Below are 11,801 nucleotides of genomic sequence, written 5' to 3'. Positions count from 1 at the left end.
TTTTATTTTGAATGTATAATGTAAGCATTTGAGTGTGTTCCTCTTTGTTGGGTTTTGTGCTTGTGTCCGGATGAGACTTGTAGGTGATTTCAAACTAAGTACATTGGTGGTATGCTCTTGGAATCTACATCTGATCCCTATTTGTTCTCAATTCCCCTTTGTCTTACTTTTTCTTGGGTGCTTTAATTGTAATTCTATAACTTTTTACTATCCCATTTTCTTCCTTTTTACTGGCGCTGATATAACCTAAATGTGTTGCAAGCGCCGTAAAACCCTTAAAAACAAACAAACAAAACAGATATGAGGCGAATGGCCTGGGCATGGTTTAGACAACAGGTAGATGATGACAGTTGTGAGGAGAGACTGGACGATGATATCCTTTGTTTTGTGATTGACAATTGTGCATTGTGACTAACGGGTCTCTCATCTCTTGGACTCTTACAAATGTTGAGAACAAAAAGTGAAGGTGAATCCAATTTAAAGATGTCGGCTTGCCTCAAAGCTGCTTTTATTTGTCAAAATATATACAGGGCTGCCATATATTTTTTTATTCCAATCAAATTGCTCAGTATGTGGTGGACTTAGAACACTGTTTACAACTACTGGTTTGAGTTTACCATATTTGTGTAAAATGTTGCAAGGGTGGACAGGAATTTCAACTTTGGTTAATCGCAACTTCGGTTAATCGCAACATTTTCGCTGATCCCAAGGTGTTGCGATTATCCGGAGTGGACTGTATTTCTCTGAACTTCAAGCACGAACATTTTCATCACTGCTTGAAGTAAAAATTTTAAAATTAAAATTGAGCTTTTATATAGCACAATATCCACTTAATGTGCTCAAAGCGCTTTACAAGGTAGTAGACTTTGATCATAAGTTGTAATGAAATCCAATATACTTGGTAACTTTTATTGTGATTTCCATCTACCCCCCCCCCCCCCCCCCCCCCCCCCCATAATTTACTCAATATTTATACATTTTAAAAATGTTATTTTCAGATTATGCGTTAGATATATTAATTCAAAAAATGCAAGAGATGAATGTTTTACTTTAAATCAAATTATTAAATGCTGAAAATTAATATTAATTTATATATTTATATCAAGTTTATTTGTTTTTAGTTTTACATTTACAAATTAATTTTGGAACAAAATGCTTTGATACCCTGATGAATACAAAATTCATTATATCTGGGTGGGGTTCTTGACCTCCCATAGTAGTAGTAGGCAGGGAGGCACTTACTTTATCTTCTTTCCCTCTATATCTATTTTCCAATATTAGTGGGCGGGGAGGTACATGCTGTGTCTTCTATCCTCCTCTACCCATTTTCCAATTGTTTCCTGTCGTTGTCTTGGAATGAGATTACTTAGTTTTGTCCGGACCCTGGCCGGAGTTCCTTGGCTAGGAGGGAAACAGTCGAATGTATAGTTAGAGTTTTGGGAGATGATATTTTTTTCCTTGTAAATCATCTCTCTATTATGCATTGTATTATGTTTAGTTTACATATTAAATTATTTGATTTGTACACATTTGAGTGTATTCCTCTTGGTTGGGACCTGTGCTTGTGTCTGGATGAGACTTTTAGGTGATCTCAAACTAAGTACTTTGACAGTGTGCTCTTGGAATCTACATCCGTTTCCTATTTGAACCAATTCCCCTTTGTCTCACTTTTTCTTTTGTGCTTTAATTGTAATTCTAGAACTTTTTACTATCCCATTTTCTTCCTTTTTACTGGCGCTGATATGACCTTAATGTGTTGCAAGCGCCGTAAAACCCTTAAAAACAAAAACAAATATTTTCCAATATGCTTTCTGTCTTTGTCTTGGAATGAGATTACTTGGCTGGGAGGGAGAAGTCAAATTTATAATAGTTTTGGGAGATTATATTTTTTGTCTTGTAAATCATAATCTCTGTGTTATGCACTGTATTATTTTGCTTTGGGTTTACATATCTATAATTTGTAAACATTTGAGTGAGTTCCTCTTAGTGGGGACATGTGCTTGTCAAGATGGTAAATTTCTGGGTGGGGATCCTGACCTCCCATAGTGGGCAGGGAGGTACATACTGTGTCTTCTATCCCCTTATATCTGTTATCCAACATGCTTTCTGTCTTTGTCTCGGAATGAGATTACTTGGTTTTGTCCTGGCACTGGCCGGAATCCTAGCTGGGAGGGAAACAGTCAAATGCAGTTATTGTTTTGGGAGATGATATTTTTTTCCTTGTAAATCATCTCTCTGTTATGTATTATTATTTTTATTTTGAATGTATAATGTAAGCATTTGAGTGTGTTCCTCTTTGTTGGATTTTGTGCTTGTGTCTGGATGAGACTTGTAGGTGATTTCAAACTAAGTACATTGGTGGTGTGCTCTTGGAATCTACATCTGATCCCTATTTGTTCTCAATTCCCCTTTGTCTTACTTTTTCTTGGGTGCTTTAATTGTAATTCTAGAACTTTTTACTACTATCTCATTTTCTTCCTTTTTACTGGCGCTGATATAACCTAAATGTGTTGCAAGCGCCGTAAAACCCTTAAAAACAAACAAACAAACATATCTATGATTTGTAAACATTTGAGTGAGTTCCTCTTAGTGGGGACATGTACTTGTCAAGATGATAAATTTAGGTGATTTCAAACTTAAGTACACTGATAGTGTGCTCTTGGAATCTACATCTGTTCCCTATTTGAACTACTTCCCCTTTGTCGTTTCTTCTCTTTACTAGCCTATCCTGCTTCTTTGGTTTGTGATTGTATTTTTGACAGGGGATATTTTTTTTCTGTAAATCTTCTGCCTGTTTGTTCTTGGTTATTTATAATTTAGGTTATGATATCTTTAGGTTATGATTTTGATTTACATTTGTACTATTTTTGTTAGATTGCTTGTTTTTTTGTTTCAGCGGTCTCTCATGTAACCTCAATTGTGTTGGAAGAGACCTAAAGCAACAAACAACCAAAAAAAGATGATAAATTTAGGTGATTTCAAACTTAAGTACACTGATAGTGTGCTCTTGGAATCTACATCTGTTCCCTATTTGAACTACTTCCCCTTTGTCTTCCTTTTTCTTGGGTAATTTAATTGTAATTCTAGAACGTTTTACTGTCCCGTTTTCTTCGTTTTTAATGGCTTTTGATATGGCTTAAACGTATCCCAAGCACCGTAAACTCCTGAAGAACAAACAAACAAAAATTCATTATATGAAATGATACGATAATTACATGTAATATATATATATATATATATATATATATATATATAATATATATATATTATATATATATATATATATATATATATATATTATATTTTTTTTTTTTTTTTTTTTTTTTTTTTTTTTTTTTTTCAAATGCTACAATATATATTAATGTTACATAAAATTAAAATGTTTGTTGTGTTGGTAATTTTCAAATGGATTGATTCGATATGTGCTGAATAATGTAAGTAAGGCTGGTGACAATGGTAATTTATTCATAGTTTCTAAGTCATAATATTAACTATTCTCTATCCATTTATTATTTCTCTACAATAGTCAACTCGTCGTTGTCCAAACGATTCATATTAATCCCTATCTTCCTCAATAGCTGTTTTCCAATTTGCCTTACTTCTGTCTTTGTCTTGGAATGAGATTACTTGGTTTTATCCCGGCCGTGGTCGGAGTCCCTGCTGGGAGGGAAACAGTCAAATGCATAGATATTGTTTTGGGAGATGATATTTTTTTCCTTGTAAATCATATCTCTATCATGTATTATTATATTTATTTTTAATGTATAATATAAGCATTTGAGTGTATTCCTCTTTGTTGGATTTTGTGCTTTTGTCCGGATGAGACTTATAGGTGATCTCAAACTAAGTACATTGGTGGTATGCTCTTGGAATCTACATCTGATCCCTATTTGTTTCAGTTCCCCTTTGTCTTACTTTTTCTTCGGTGCTTTAATTGTAATTCTAGAACTTTTTGCTATCCCATTTTCTTCCTTTTTACTGGCGCTGATATAACCTAAATGTGTTGCAAGCGCCGTAAAACCCTGAAAAACAAACAACATCTACATCTGTTCACTATTTGAATCCTTCCCCTTTGTCTTACTCTTTCTCGTGTGCTTCCAATTGTAAAACTGCAACTTTTTTTACTATTTCATTTTCTTCCTTTTTACTTGCGTAACTGCTGTAAAACCCTTAAAAACAAACAAAACAAAACAATACAGCAAATCATAATAAATCGAAATTTCTGTTTTCTTATTTTCCTTTATAAAAAAAAAATCTGGAGTCTGTTTTGAAAGGTAAAAAATTCCATGCCCATTCTATTGACAGTGTCAATGACACCAGCAGAGAGATAAATAGGGTCATGATTTTTTTTTTTTTTAAGAGAGGCGAGCTTTATTAAATATCCTGTATAATTGTTGATGTTATTTGTTACGATTGATTTCATATTACAACAAAATATTTTTATTTTTTTGGTCTCAGCAACATCCTCTCTATTCTCAGGGACTTTGAGGGATGCAAATATATATCTCTCAGTGTTGAATTTTTGTTGTAACTGGATTGCCATATACATAGTTATATACTCATTGAGAAACAAGTTTTGTGTCATTTTGAATTTTTATAAAATGTTATAATTATTTGTTTAAGAATAATTGTACATAATTAACGATGTCCTTGCACTTGCCTATTTTTCCAAAATTATAATGCTGGGTGGGGTTCCTGACCTCCCATAATGGGCAGGAGGTCATGCCGTGCCTTCTATCTACTTGTATTTGTTTTCCGAGCTGCTTTCTGTCTTTGTCTTGGAATGGGATTACTTGGTTTTGTCCTGGCTCTGGCCAGAGTCATTGACTGGGAGGGAAACAGTCAAATGTATAAACTTGGTTTTGTCCTGGCTCTGGCCAGAGTCCTTGACTTGGTGGGAAATAGTCAAATGTATAATTTCAATTTTGGGAGATGATATTTTTTTCCCTTGTAAATCATCTCTCTGTTAATCCTACTATTGCATTTATTATTTTGTTATGAATATATATAAATAACATTTGTACATATTTGAGTGTATTCCTCTTAGTGGGGGACCAATGCTTGTGTCCGGATAAGACTTTTAGGTGATCTCAGAATAAGTACACTGATAGTGTGCTCTTGGAATCTACATCTGTTCCCTATTTCAACCCTTCCCCTTTGTCGTACTTTTTCTTGTGTGCTTTGAAATTGTGAATCTAGAATCTTTGACTCTCATTTTCCTCCTTTTTACTGGCGCTGAAATGACCTTAATGTGTTGCAAGCGCCGTAAAACCCTTAAAAACAAACAAACAAATGTGTCACAAGCGCTGTAAAACCCTTAAATTTTTTTTTTTTTTTTTCAAATTATAATGTTCACGAATAATATTCACACTGTCAACCCTTGTTCTTGTTACCCCGTGCTCTATGACGCAAACATCTATACACCATATATGATATGCTAATTTTCACTTTTATTTTTATCGTTTTGTTCTGCACCCTGCACCAGATCTCACCAATCGTATTAAAGTTATGGGTGGGATTCCTGACCTCCAATACTGGGCAGGGAGATACTCACTGTGTCTTCTATTCCCCTATATCTGTTTTCAAATAATATGCTTCCTGTCTTTGTCTTGGAATGAGATTACTTGGTTTTGTCCTACCCCTGGCCAGATATCCTGACTGAGAGGGAAACAGTCAAATGTATAGTATAGTTAAGAGTTTTGGGAGATGATATGTTTTGTCTAGTAAATCATCTCTCTGTTTGTACTGTGTTATTTTTTCGTCTTACATATATATGATCTGTAAACATTTGAGTGTGTTCCTCTTAGTGAGGACCCGTGCTTGTGCCAAGATGAGACTTTTAGGTGATCACAAACTAAGTACACTGACAGTGTGCTCTTGGAATATCTACACCGGTTCCCTATTTGAACCAATTCCCCTTTGTCTTACCTTTTCTTGAGTGCTTTAATTGTCATTTTAGAACTTTTTTTACTATCCCATTTTCTTCCTTTGTACTGGCGCTGAAATGACCTAAATATGTTGCAATTGCAAGCGCCGTAAAACTCTTAAAAACAAAACAAAACAAAAAACCCCAATATAATACGGATTAGATACGATTGGTAACATCAGCTGTCTTGTTCACCTTTGGCATTATACCATGTGAGTGTGAGTCAATGGGTCACATTCTCAATAAAACTGGCCATTCAATTTTATAACTTGATACAATATCTTATATATATATATATATATATATATATATATATATATATATATATATATATATATATATATATATATATATATTATAAATTATAAAACAAAAACCATGAAATAATAGTGCTCAACTTTAGTATAAAAGGAGCTATTTATAAACATTTGAAAGATAATTAAGATAGTTTGACTTCTACAACGTTGTTATCGAGCGTTGCTCTCATCAGGAAGTGATGAAAACAGATATAAGGACATTGGTTTAATTCAATTTTTTAAATAGATGAATAAACAATGAGATAAGCTATAATTTTCTGGGTGGGGTTCCTGACCTCCCATATTGGGCAGGGTGGCACTGATGAGAGCAACGCTCGATAACAACGTTGTAGAAGTCAAACTATCTTAATTATCTTTCAAATGTTTATATATATATATATATATATAACAGCGATCATATACCTGTGCTATGCCCCATACGAGTTAAATTGAAAATCTGCAAAAGAGCAAAGGCTAAACCTAAATACCAACTAGACATTCTCCGGGAGGAACAGAAGATACAAGAAAAATTTGAACTATCAGTAAGAAACAAGTTTGAAGTGCTTGGAGAACTAACAGATATAGAAGAGAAATATGAGCAGTTTAAAGACAGTGTTGCTGCATCATTAGAAGAAAATGTTCCAACCACACTTAAGTTGCAGAAGAAGAAATGGATTACTCCAGAGATATTAGAACTAATGAATGAGAGAAGAAAGGCCAAAAATCAGGAAGAAAAATACAAGACTCTGAACAGGCAGATAAAAAGAAAATGCAACGAAGCTAAAGAAGACTGGATAAATGAACAATGTCACTATATAATGTCCTGCAAAGAAAAAAATGGCAAATTCTTCCATCAGAAAATCAAAGAAGTGACAAACAAAACTAAATCAGGTGCTAAAAGTGGATGCATCAAAGACAAGCGTGGAAACACCATCATGGACAAAGACTGCATTCTAAACAGATGGTCAGAATATATTGAAGAACTTTTTTTTGATAATCGAGGAGAAATGCCTATGATAAAAGAACTGGAAGGGCCTTCTATAATGAAAGATGAAGTTAGGAACGTCATGAAAAGCATGAAAAATGGAAAAGCTGCAGGACTGATGCCATAACAATTGAAGCCTTGACTGGCCTGGGTGAATGGGGGATTGAATTCATCACAAACCTTCTAAATCAAGTGTATGACACAGGAAAAATGCCAACTGATATGAAACGATCCATTTTTATAGCACTACCAAAAAAGCCAGGGGCAGTTGATTGTGAACAACACAGAACTATTAGCCTAATGAGCCACCTCACAAAAATTCTTTTGAAGATAATTTTACTAAGAATAAGAAATAAAATACGACCTGAAATTGGGGAGATGCAATTTGGTTTTGTTGAGGACAAGGGTACCAGAAATGGAATATTCACATTATCAATGCTGATGGAAAGATGTATTGAAGTAAATAAAGATCTGTATATGTGTTTCATCGACTATTCAAAAGCCTTTGATAAAGTACAACACGAAAAACTATTCAAAATTCTATCATCCTTGGACATTGATGGTAAAGATTTAAGAATATTACGGAATTTGTACTGGGAACAAGAAGCAGCAATGCGTGTTGACAACGAACTAAGCAGTTTTACACCTATTAGAAGAGGAGTTAGGCAGGGGTGTGTTTTGTCTCCAGATTTATTCAACCTCTATAGTGAAATGATATTAAGAGATATCGAACATAAGAAGGGGGTGTGTATTGGAGGAAAGAATGTAACAAATCTGAGGTATGCAGATGATACGGTTCTACTGGCAGAATCTGAACATGAACTACAAGAATTACTGGATGTTGTAGTCAGGAGTAGTGAAAATATGGGACTGGAACTGAATATATCTAAAACAGAATGTATGACGGTATCTAAAAATAATAACCCACCAGCCTGTGTAATAACAAGCAGAGGACAAACAATACAACAAGTTGAATGTTTCAAATATTTAGGCTTCAATGTAACATCCAATGGAAAATCAGATTGTGAAATAAAGAAAAGAATAGGTATGGCGAAGAATGCATTCAACCAGCTGCATACAATTATGAAAAACAGGAATATTAGCATGAAAACAAAAATCAAAGTCCTGGATTGCTATGTACTGTCTGTGCTGCTATATGGTTGTGAGAGCTGGACCATAAACAAGACCATGGTTAAAAGACTGGAGGCAGTGGAAATGTGGTTTTACAGAAGAATGATGAGGGTGTCATGGATGGAAAGGAAAAGAAATGAAGAAATTTTAGAAATGGCAAACAGAAAAAGATCACTGATAACAAAAATCATCAAACGCCAAATGGAATTTTTAGGACACATTATCCGCCACCCTGGTTTGGAAATACTCGCCTTGACTGGAAAGATGAATGGAAAAAGAATAAGAGGAAGACAAAGAATAACGTATTTGAAAGGGATAAGAACTTGGACAGATGAAGCTGAGAAAGGTGGCGCTGCGTTAATAGAATTGGCAAGAGATAGATCAGCTTGGCGGAAGATGACCTCCGACGTCTGCTTCAGATATGGAACTACATGAGATGAGATATATATATATATATATATATATATATATATATATATATATATATATATATATATATATATATATATATATATACTAAGATAAGAATAAGTAACAGTATCTGCAATGACTGTGACATTGGTTTAGTAGAAAACGGTAGGGGCTGCCTGAAGCCAGTGATCGCGAAAATACTAACGAAAGAGTGAAAATGAAGAGGCTTCGTATGTTCCCATGGCCGGAGTCCTTGGTGGGAGGGAAACAGTCAAATGCATACTTATTGTTTTGGGAGATGATATTTTTTTCCTTGTAAATCATTTCTTTGTTATGTATTATTAGATGTGTTATTTTGAATGTATAATGTAAGCATTTGAGTGTATTCCTCTTTGTTGGATTTTGTGCTTGTGTCCGGTTGAGACTTATAGGTGATCTCAAAATAAGTACATTGGTGGTATGCTTTTGGAATCTACATCTGATTCCTATTTGTTCCTAGTTCCCCTTTGTCTTACTTTTTCTTGGGTGCTTTAATTGTAATTCCAGAACTTTCTACTATCCCATTTTCTTCCTTTTTACTGGCGCTGATATAACCTAAATGTGTTGCAAACGCCGTAAAACCCTTAAAAACAAAACAAAAAAAACAAGGTTTCGTATGTTCCCATGCGAAGCCTCTCCATTTTCACTCTTTCGTTAGTATTGACATTGGTTTAATTCACTTTTTTAAATAGATGAATGCGGGTGGTTGGATGGGAGCATCACCCTTGAATCATATACCTATGATGTTCGCATGGGTGTACGATCCGATAGTGATGTCGTTTCTTCTTCTCTTTACTAGCCTATCCTGCTTCTTTGGTTTGTGATTGTATTTTTGACAGGGGATATTTTTTTTTCTGTAAATCTTCTGCCTGTTTGTTCTTGGTTATTTATAATTTAGCTTATGATATCTTTAGGTTATGATTTTGATTGACATTTGTACTATTTTTGTTAGATTGCTTGTTTTTTTTGTTTCAGCGGTCTCTCATATAACCTCAATTGTGTTGGAAGAGACCTAAAGCAACAAACAAACAAAAAAAAATAGATGAATAAACAATGAGATAAGCTATAATTTTCTCGGTGGGGTTCCTGGCCTCCTATATTGGGCAGGGTGGCACTTACTTGTCTTCTAGCTGTTTTCCAACTTGCTTTCTGTCTATGTCTTGGCTGGGTGGGGATCCTAACCTCCCATAGCGGGCAGGGAGGTACATACGGTGTCTTCTATACCCTTATATCTGTTTTCCAACATGCTTTCTGTCTTTGTCTTGGAATGAGATACTTGGTTTTGTCCTGGCCCTGGCCGGAGTCCTTGGCTGGAAGGGAAACAGTCAAATGCATACTTCTTGTTTTGGGAGACATTTTTATTCCCTTGTAAATCCTCTCCTTGTTATGGTTATTTTGAATGTAAGCATTTGAGTGTATACCTCTTTGTTGGATCTTGTGCTCGTGTCCGGATGAGACATTTAGGTGATCTCAAAGTACACTGATAGTGTGCTCTTGGAATCTACATATGATCCCTATTTGTTCCCAGTTTCCCTTTGTCTGTCTTTCTCTTGGGTGCTTTAATTGTAATTCTAGAGAGTTTTACTATCCCATTTTCATCCTTTTTACTGGCACTGATATAACCTGAATGTGTTGCAAGCGCCGAAAAAAAAAACCCCCTTTAAAACAAAAATAAACGGACAGTTCGCTATTTTAAATAGATGAATAATAAACAATGAGATAAGTTATAATTTTACTGGAAGGAAAATGAAGTCTCGCCTTTAAACGGTTCCTACGCGTTGCCTTTTGTAAGTCCCTGTTTCATGATAATGATATATATATTTTATATTATACCTACTTTATAAGTGGAAGAATCAACACTTTCTCTACCAACCTGTTTTGTAATTTAACCCTCTCCTTACCACCCAAGGGAAATTCGTCACATTCGTTACGATGTAGCCAACAATTTTCTTATGCTGATTTTATTTTGTTATAGTTATAGCCATAAAAACTCGACACACGGTGTTGCAGAGCTCATTTAAAAAAAAAAAAAAAAGACAAATATATATATATATATATATATATATATATATATATATATATATATATATATATATATATATATATATATATATATATATATAAAATACACTCGTTACTATTCTGTTTGAAAAATCTATTTTTGTGTTGGGTGAGTGTGAAGATTCAGGTAAAATTATGAAAATAGCTGGTAAGAAGAGAGATAAACTATAATATTATGAATCATTTTACATGTCACTGTTTCGTGTCTTTTTAAATATTTAAAATTTAATTTGAAAAGTGATAATAATTGCCAATAAAGCGATATGAAAATTGTTTAATATTTTTTTATTGTTTGTTTTTTTTATTCATACTACAACAATGTAGGACGGGACATGGCACCTGTTGGGCGATATGTATTACGATTTTTTTCGAACAGAGACAATGCTGTTAACGGCCAGGTGCTCATTTTACACCTGAGTACGGTGAGAGAATATGAATAAAGAGCCTTTTCCAAGAACTCAACTATGCGCCGAGCGAGCTAGAACCTTCCGATCCAAAAGCGAGTGTTATACTATACCACTTGACCACATATCCAGGTTTCTATAGCTTGAAACGGACAATAGTAACTGCTTGTTACCCGTTGGAGAGGACGCTAGTCTATCGCAAAGTTCTTTCCGCCAGATGTAACAGACCAACTACTGGGTGGGGTTCCTGGCCTCCCATAGCGGGCAGGGGGGTACATACTGTGTCTTCTATCCCCTTATATCTGTTTTCCAACATGCTTTCTGTCTTTGTCTTGGAATGAGATTACTTGGTTTTGTCCTGGCCCTGGCCCGAGTCCTGGCTGGGAGGGAAACAGTCAAATGCATAGTTATTGTTTTGAGAGATGATATTTTTTTCCTTGTAAATCATCTCTCTGTAATGTATTATTGTTATTTTAATGTATAATGTAAGCATTTGAGTGTGTTCCTCTTTGTTGGATTTTGTGCTTGTGTCCGGATGAGACTTATAG

This window comes from Berghia stephanieae, chromosome 14 (genome assembly GCF_034508935.2).
Source record: "Berghia stephanieae isolate SIO BIC M18660-M18661 chromosome 14, UCSD_Bste_1.3, whole genome shotgun sequence".
Classification (NCBI taxonomy): domain Eukaryota; kingdom Metazoa; phylum Mollusca; class Gastropoda; order Nudibranchia; family Aeolidiidae; genus Berghia; species Berghia stephanieae.
Note: the sequence above shows the minus strand (reverse complement) of the source record.